This window comes from Vanessa cardui, chromosome 18, assembly GCF_905220365.1.
Source record: "Vanessa cardui chromosome 18, ilVanCard2.1, whole genome shotgun sequence".
Taxonomy (NCBI): domain Eukaryota; kingdom Metazoa; phylum Arthropoda; class Insecta; order Lepidoptera; family Nymphalidae; genus Vanessa; species Vanessa cardui.
This window is the reverse complement of record NC_061140.1, coordinates 7859925-7869859: the sequence shown is the minus strand read 5'-3', so window position 1 is coordinate 7869859 and position 9935 is coordinate 7859925. Positions and strand designations below refer to the sequence as shown.

Here is a 9935-nt window from a genome sequence, read left to right as displayed (position 1 = left end):
TTTAAAATCTAAACACAGATTTTCAACTGTCAAAAACAGAAATCGGACGCTCTGTCAAAAACATCCGAACAGAAAATAAAAAACATCTGTCATTAATCTTTAAATCACACAGTTTACAAAATAAAATTCATAATGTATCATTGGAGTTTTAATTATTTTAATTGATTTAAAAGTAATTCCACAATTCGTTATTTTTATGCGATTCGTACGTTTCGATAAGACTACACGTTACAATCTAAATATAATCAAATATCGTCTGGTTTTGTTAGCTCAATATTTATCGTGTGTCTCGACTTCTTAAATCTAAAGGTTTTCAATAAGCTTCTTTCAAATAAACGTTTATGGGACAAGTGATAAAATAAATTCTACTTCGAGTGTATAAAGCAACAGGCGGCAATGGCTCAGTGTAGAAACGTCGCTCGGCTCGGACGCCCCGCTCTTACAAACCGTACATCGTGAAAAATGAAATATTTTCTATTTACACATCCAATCATATCTTTAACAAATATATAAAAGTTAAGTTTGCTTTTATAAAACTGTGCTAATAATTTTTCCGTGGGAGGAACATCCGTAAGTAACCTCTTTTATCTTCTCAACAAACATATACTTTTGCGTAAACATTTAAAAATTTGGCGGTTCATTTGTAACGTTTAATAAACATTGATAATGTGTACGTGTAAACGGTTACGGTGTGCGAAAGAAATTTAGTTTTTCGGTTCAAAGTGCGTAATACTTTTTATCGTAAGATTTAAATTTGAAAGTGAACGTGTTAAGTACCTAAACGTAATTATTATTTTTATAGCGATATTTGCAGACAGAATACACAGCTCCTTATCAAGTAACAGAATGGTAATTAATCGTGTCTGTTCGTGAAAAATTCGGCAATGAATTGACAAAAATAGATAAAAAGTATAATATCATTATATTTAATAAAAATGCAAAATTATTATTAAATTATAAATGATGTATTAAGAAATTATAATATCTATTCGAACTTTCATGAATAAACAGAAAAAGTATAATACTCAAATATATAACTATGATTATTAATTTTTTTATATGAGCTTTAACATCAGTCTAGGACTTTAAAAATTTTCAACTAAACCAAGTTATAAGTATACTACAATGTAAGACAGTATTCAGGTAAAAATATAGATAAAGAAAGTACAAAGATAGCATTTAGGCGCGATTAATTTTACGAAGTGTCTTAACAATGTAAACAGTTCCTACGACACATCCTTGAATTAGATATAATGACCCTCGATATAAACAGAAACTCCCACGTATATAAATAGTAGTGTATCAATTACAAGCATAGTTCTTTGTACCTTATTAGTTAATTAATATATATTATTCAATCAAAATCAATTGGAATTCTGTATTCAAACAGAATCTTGGTTGCTTTCAATGGAATGTAATTTTACCGCTTCAGAATGTTTCGAGAAGATTTTTTTGTCTTAAATAAAATATAAAGCTAATAATATTCTATTAAAAATTATGTCATGTATGGAGACTAATGACTAGGAAATAAATGCCTTTTTTTATCGTATATATGCTCTTGTATTGTGTAATAAGACTAACGTATTGTCTTATGACATAAGATTATAAATTATTTCTCGTCAAGGCTACTTTATTTATAAGAAAATAACTATTCGATACAAAAAATGTTTTATATAAGATTTTAAATTAACATGGTTATTTTTATTATTAATGTTATTAATAGCGGGATATTTACCAAACATAAACATGTTAAATATCCCGAAATCAATAACTTTAATAAAAAATGTTTTATTTTATATAACGGTAGCATCGATGTGTATAAATAAATATATGCATAAAAATATATATTGTAATGGAGCCGATACGATGTACCCACTTCGTACAGAATAATTCATACAAACTAACCCATCCTCTGATTCTCTTCTTAAATTAAATTTACCGAATATCTTTGTTAATGAATTTCTAATTTTCAAAATAAACTATTTCAAATATTTCACCTCTCTAAGCTCAGCAATTTTATTTTAACATTTATATTCATATTTAATGTTTAATAATTTTTTTCACGGAAATTTTATTATGTTATGCACAGCCTTTAAATAAGGGATTTTTTCAAGTAACTTTTATTACTTAATTGCTTGAACAGTAAAGAATACAATTGCATAAACTTATTAATTAAGAAAATATATTATTATGTTCCTCTATAAAGCCTTTAGTTGTTAGCTTCTTATATGGTTTCTTTTCTTCGAATCTGTATCCACAAAGAGAATTATTTAAGCTTACTTTTTAAATATAAAAATAAAACCTCAGCCAATTTATATACGGAAAAAAATATAAAACCAAAATAAAGACAGACAAACACATAAAAACAAGTAAACTCAATCAAAATATAAATCCGAAGGTACGGAGTTGAGGATTTGTTAGTTTAAAAAAAATATTCAAACGTAAAAAACCTAGGACGAAACTCATAAATATTATTGTTTGTGTTTTTTTTTATTTCATATAAAAAGCTTGGAAGTAATTGCTTAATTCCCAAGGCACGTTCTGTGTCTATAAAGCCTATCTATAAAGCTAGTATATTAATATAACGTGGAATTAGAATTTGTAGATTTTCAGACAAGAAATTTATTTTTATTAAATGAACATGCTCGTGTAATTTAATTGATTTCTAAGAGCATGGAAAATTAGATCTTTATAAACTGACAATTTGAATTGCTTCTTTAAGTAAATTTGAATAAAGAATTCTTTCAATGATTTTTTTTCATTTATAATTTTTATTTTGGAGATTTTTTTTATTATTGAATTGTATGAGTCAAATGATAAAAATAGGAACGATTTTATATTTTGGAATAATAATTATAAAAGTTCTTTTATTTTGCATGATTTGATTTATCTTTATCGTCATCATTTCATTGTTTTTTATTAACATTGTCGAGTAATTTTATTAGCCTATAAGTGTATAGGTACTAGAAAATTTGGTACATTAAATGGTAGGCACTGTAAGCAATATTCACTATTCCTATAATTTCCAAACCGTTTCTATCCTGTGGAACCAGCTTTCACAGGAGGTTTCTCCGAACCGATACGACTTGGGAAACTTTAAGAAAAGAACGTACTCTATCCTTAAAGGCCGACAATGCACCTGCAAACTCCCGGTGTTGCAGATGTCCATGGGCGGTGGTAATCATTTTCCAACAGATAAGTCTCCTGCCCATTTACCCTCTATAACAAACAAAAACCTGGGAGTTAAGATGATATGTTCATTGTGCTTGCAATCAAATAATTACATTTTAGGGGATACAAAAATAATGAGAAGGTCGTATATCCAAGTAAATAATTTCTAACAAATTACATAATTAATAAATTAATTTTATCGTTAATTTTGTCCGTAATCGTAAATAATAATAGCGTTCCGTTCGATTATTTCTTCATTGTTATTAGTTCAATGATGATTTGATACTATACTTTATATAATACTTAAAATTATCGATAGGTACTACTTATTTCTAAACAAATTGTTATTGTACGTTGTAATATAACTGTTAGGATATAATTCGTGTGTTATTGTTGTAAGATTAATTAAGAGGATGCATAAACAATAATATTGATAATAATTTGGGTGATTAATATTACTATGTTATTACTACGTTGTAAAGCATATGAGCAAGAGGTACACGTGAATACTTCCCGACGATTGCATTTAGCATGACCAACTCGATCTCTTTTTCGGTAGTGAAAATTTGAAATTCATAAACGGGTAGGAAGGAAGGAAAGAAGCCCTTCAAACTTTCACCTCAATCAGAGAGGCTTGTTCCCAGTGATGAGAGTATTGGAACATATACAGGCTGCTAGATTTTACATATTACGATTCGGTTATAATTTTTATACCTGCGTGATATACAGGGCTATTGAAACTCAAAACTGGTTCACTTTTGGATCATGCATATGGAGGTTCAAAATATTGCGAATAGTCACCCCTATCACCTCCTGGCGGATGAACGTCCAATTACCAATAACCCTGTATATTATAATTGTTAAGCAGGTAATTGACGTAAAGTATGGCTATTGTAGAGTATAATAAAAACTATGTAAAAAATGCATACCAAAGCGTCGCAGGGTGATTTCCGAGCAGTTATTAGCATTGCATTCTAAGATAAGCGCATTTAAATGGACTTAGAGAGCTTTGACATTTAAATGACGAAAATAGGTTCTGGATAATTAATTATACGTTTTATCAGGAAGTACGTGAGGCCTTTAATAAGATAGCACAAGATTATTTATATATATATTTATTTTTGAATTAGTTAAGTAATAATTTGATGTCTAATAGCGTGTTAATCAAATTCAAGGGAAAAATCTTCATCAAAAGTATTTGATGAAGATTTTTCCCTTGAGTTTGATTTAAGTTTGATTTAACTAGTAAGTTAATGCGCCCGGTATCTCATTACATTTTTACTTTATGTGGAAAATATGAACTTAAGTTTATATTTAGAAAGGTTCGTTTATGCAATTGTGTTTTGTTAAATAAACATTAAAGAGCATATAAAATGGTACGTATTCTTATTTCGCTACTTACAATAAAATTCCTAGAAATCTTTTCTCACATGTAACTAAAAGCTCCTTCATTATTATACTGCGAAATGTCTTTGAAGGTTTGTAGGCAAACAAGCATACGTTATATATTAACAAACCGCGAAATTAAAATATGTTATATTTGCGTCAGTGTGTTTAATATACAATGTCGAATATAATTGCGTTTAAAGTTGACTACTTCATTGATTGTTAACAGTCGCATTTTATTGTAGCTTATTGGAGGTAGGGAGGCTTTTCATGTATTTTCACTGATTATACTGAAGCGGAACATATCTAAATTTTACTTTATTAAGGCCTCAAGGTTGTCCTTGATGTAATATAGATCAAACCAAATTCAAAAATGTGTTGATGTCATAGAAACGCAAAAAGGCACAATGGTCTAAAAAGTGTTCCCGTCAATACAGTATGAATTGTGAAAATAATATAACTTCCAAAAAAAATTACTAATTAAATTCGTTTCAATTCTTGGCCTGATGATTTGTGTTAGTACTTTTGACATTTTACACTTTTTTCAAATAATTTTTTAAGATACATATACATTCATAATGTTTATTTATTACACAAATCCCTTACCTAGTCAAAACATTACATAATAAAAAAACGTATATTCTAAATAACTTATAAGGAGAAAACAAAGTCCTTTCGATAAAATGTTAAGACGGTTGGGGGATGTTTTCTAAATGATTTACTTAGTTCTAAATTTACTTTAAATGAAAATTCTATTGGATTTTGTACTAACTTTTCGTATATTAAAACTCTTTGAAGGTGATGTCTAACCATTGAAGGATTTAACAATTTTTTTAACACTTAAGTATCAAGCTAGCTCTTCATTTGTAAGCGATACTAATTACACATTAAATAATAAAATTTGTATGTTAGTTTATTGTAATATTATCATTTTATATTGTCATTTAAATATGATGATAGAAGTAGTCAATTATTTGATCACTAAAATGTTTTACTTCTTACTACATTTTTTGTAATTTCCTTAGCTCTTGAGTGACTTCGAAATACAATTTGCTCTACAGGAAAACTTACCATTTTAACAAGGCACTATAATAAATCCCTATTAAGGCGGCAATTAATTACTAAGATTAAGAATTACGAGGCTATTACAAACAGGAGCATTTAAATAACTGATCACAAAATGAAGAAATTTTACTTTTAACGTGGTTTGCAGACGTCTTTAATTATGTTTTTATGTATGAATTCGTTATTCAGTCATAGTTTTAATTTTATTTTAACTGGCAATAATTCGCTAAATCTTTTGACGCAGCACTGAAAAGTTCGAAATTTAAATCGCGTCGTTTTAAAGACTAAAACGTTAAGCGCAAGATACATTATTATAATTTTGTGTTAAAATACATACGTACTCTATGTCACGGCCTTAACTCCTGCGAGTCGTGCAGATTTACATTTTCACATATGCATTGATGTTTACATTAAAATGTTACGAGCATCGTGTTGAATATATATTGAGTTGTTACAACCGTTATTTATTTACTAACACACAACACTTGAGAAAGTTGATCTTAATAACTTATCAAACTATGGATGGTAGAAGTTTGTACAGACCCGTCTGGTCGGGTATTTCTTTTTTTTCGTAAAGGTAATACTGGAAAATTCGGTACCGGATCGTTAGTTGTGTCCACTGCTCATAGATATCGAATTTGTAAGACATTAATTATTGCTATCATGAAATGTTATGTCCCTTGTGCCTGTAGTAAACAAAAAAAAAATTAAGTATTGCTGTTTCGCGGTAAAATATATGACGAGTGATTATTACATACTCAGGTGGCTTTTTAAAAAATACGTACCAAATAATAATAATAATAGGTACTGAAAAATAGCAATATCATGAATTGCTACGTTCAAATGTTGAGTGAGCCGGTGTAATCACAGGCCGAAGGGGTTTGACTGCTAGAGAAGACGAAGACGGTGTAAGAGGTGTTCGTAGTGTATCAAGTGTTCTATTGTTGATAATTGAAATAAATATAAAAAAACCATATCAATTTCAAATACAAATTCATTAACTTCAATAATTTTAGAAACCCGTATTAATAATAGATCGGTTCTGACGTGTAATATGATGTGAAATACGAAATTTCAAAATGACTTTCAGAATCGAATATTATTCACCGATGTGTGAATTAACGTGAAATAATAAACTCACTAATATGTGTGGTTTCCTTTCGATTGTTTTATACGATTTCTCATGTGAAATTCCATATGAATAACCCCACTACGTAATAATATTGTTGTTTTGGTAATATTCCATTATTAAGGACGAATGAATTGCAGGAATATTGTCGAATAATCGTATTTGAAATTTTTCACTCGAAAGCAGATTAATTCTATTTTGTTTTATTTTTGCTTATACGCTCGATAGGAATAGTGGTAATGGTAAAGATTCTTAACAGATGATTGCGAGTTTAATTAATCAATTAAGGAAATAGTCTGAGGAAACCTGCATTTGTCAGTGGAAAAACAAATGATACACTTGTATGACCCAATTCGTATTAGAGAAGTTTTCGTGACATTAACTACAAATATTTTCCTCAATTATACGCGAATTCTGAACGGTATGGTGGTATGATTGCTTAGTCTATTACTTAAAAAAAATATCATTGGTATTCAACGTTATATAACAACGAGGAAGTTAAAACAAAAGTTCATTTACCTTTATCCGTTTTGTTATAATTCATCAAGAACAAAATAATGTTGTAACGCGTCATGTACCTTAGCATTATAATGATGAATCAACATTATAAAGTGTTTTCTATATCGCATAAGCACACAAACTTTATTTACCTCGTTCTGGACCGTATTTATCATAAGGTCAAATGTTTTACATGAGAATGTAATTAAATATGATCCAAACGACACACGTGTTTCATATCGTATCAGGTTTGTATGTGATTTATTTAAATTGCACTTTAAAAATAACTCGTGATAATTATTATCAAGGTAACTTAGACAACTATCGATATAAAAGCTAATTCAAAATTTTGTTTATGTTTTCATTCACGTGATTAACTTATATGGTAATTTATCCGGATTAAAAGAAATGCATATTATATATCGTATCTTTTTTTTAATAAGTCGTGTTGTTAACTAATATAGCGTTAATCATATTTAAAAATACAAATATATAACTTTTTAACGAATAATATTTAGTCACTTTTGTCATATTATTATTATTTATGTTTCTCTTCTGTTTTTTCTCCCTTTTAGAGGGGTAGTGGAACTGATACACGAGCCTAAGCCAAGTGTATCGGCCTTTAAATTAAGGATCTGATAATGCTAAGAACTTACGAGTGAGACGGCAAGTGTTGAGGATAACTGCTTTCTGAATGAGTCTGATGGTGGATGAGGGCATTTGCAGGGCATTTAGGTTATTCGATAGAGTTTTCGGGACAACGCCCGTTGTAGATATTACAATGGGCAAGATTTTTATGTTATCTACTTGCCATTGCCTTTTAATCTCATTAGCCAGTTCTAAGTATTTTGTTATCTTTTCAGTGTATGTATTAAGGAGATTGTGTGTGTTGCATACTGCTATGTCTATAATAATTACTATATTTTTATTTTTATCTATTACTGTAATGTCCGGTCTGTTATAATGTATTGTCTTATCTGTAATTATAGTTCTATCCCAATATATTTTAAATGTGCTGTTTTCTAATACGGTGTCAGGTGTATATTTGTAGTAGGCAACCTTTTTAGTTATTAATGAATGAGCATGAGCTAGGTTCTGGTGGATGATTGCTGCTACTTGGTCGTGTCTATGTTTGTAGTCAGTTTGGACTATGGATTTGCAAGCCCCGGTGATGTGTTGAATGGTTTCAGAACTACTATGGCATCGTCTGCATAATTCAGTTGGTAAGTTCGGTAAGCGGATGATGTGCTTTTGGTAATTTCGAGTATCTATTACTTGATCCTGAATGGCGATCATAAAAGCCTCTGTTTCTGGAAAGAGCTCTCCTCTCCGTAGCCATTCGTTCGACGCATCTTTGTCGACGTGTGACTGGCCAAGATCGGCTAGATGCCTTCCGTGTAGAGACTTTTGAGACCACAAATCAATTTTTTGTTGTCTATTAATTAACTTTGGTTGAATACTTCTATTGCTTAGATTAAGAGGCGTTAATTTTTTGTCTATTTCGATTGCGTGCTTGTGAAGTTGTGAGTGATCAGCCTTAGAATAGAAATAGGTGCGTAGTTTGTCTGTTAAAGTGTTATGTAAATTTTTAATATCAATTAACCCTTGTCCTCCGTCCTGACGAGGTAATGTTAAGCGTTGTACGCATGACCTGGGATGACGTTTTCTATGGTGAGACATATGTGTGCTTATCATACGATGTAGTTTTAGTAGATCCGTTTGAGACCAGCTTATGATCCCAAAGGAGTATGTGAGGACCGGGATTGCGTAGGTGTTAATAGCTTTCACAGTATTACGAGAGTTGAGTTGCGTCCTTAAAATCTGGTTCAGTCGAATTTTAAACGCCTTGATCAAATCTAACTTAGTTTGTTTCTGCTCTATTTGTTTTGACTGGTGAAATCCTAAATATTTATAAGTGCTGTGTTCATCCATGTATTCTATTTGCTCACCATTATCAAGTATGTAAGTATTTCTTTGTGATTTTCCCTTAATAATTGAGTGTATTTTGCATTTGTCTACCCCAAACTGCATTTGGATGTCTGTCGAGAATGATTGTGTGATGTCAGCTAGTTTTGTAAGTTCGGCATTGTTTTTTGCATAGATTTTTATATCGTCCATATAAAGTAAATGTGAAAGGGTATGATATGAGTCATTATGTTTCATTTGTATTCCCATTTCAGTTTTATTAAGTAACTCTGACAAAGGGTTTAGCGCAATACAAAACCATAATGGACTGAGCGAGTCTCCCTGGAAGATACCTCGTTGGATTTTAATTGTTTCAGTAGTAAGTGATGTATTATTTTGTATTAATTTTAGCTTAGTCTGCCATTGAAGCATGGTAGCATGTAAAAACGTTATTAAATTAGGGTGAATTTTGTAGTGTTGCAGAATGTAAAGTAACCAACTGTGAGGGACTGAATCGAAAGCTTTTTTGTAATCTATGTACATAGTGTGAATGTTTATTTTCTTTGTGTGTGCTTGTTTCATTACTATTGCGTCTATTGTTAACTGTTCCTTACATCCTTGACTATTTTTCCTGCATCCTTTTTGTTGCTCTACTAGTATGTTATGTTGATCTATGTGTGAATAAATTAAGTGACTGATACATCCTGTTATTATTTTGTATATAGTTTGAAGACATGTAATAGGTCTGTAATTAGCTGGATTTTTGGGATCTGAACCTTTC

At 30.1% G+C, this 9935-nt stretch overlaps 1 protein-coding gene across 3 annotated transcripts in view; it reads left to right on the top strand.

Moving 5' to 3' along the window:
* Nucleotides 1–397: 397 nt before the first annotated feature.
* LOC124537378 (G-protein coupled receptor dmsr-1-like) overlaps nt 398–9935 on the top strand; it is a 60198-nt gene continuing 50660 nt past the window's right edge. The window contains exon 1 of one of the 3 annotated variants that reach the window (XM_047114206.1): nt 398–570. The gene's annotated coding sequence lies outside the window, so the exon portion shown is untranslated. Of the gene's footprint in view, nt 571–703; nt 723–765; nt 850–9935 lie in introns of those variants that run through there. The other 2 variants (XM_047114209.1, XM_047114207.1) reach the window with 2 other exon arrangements.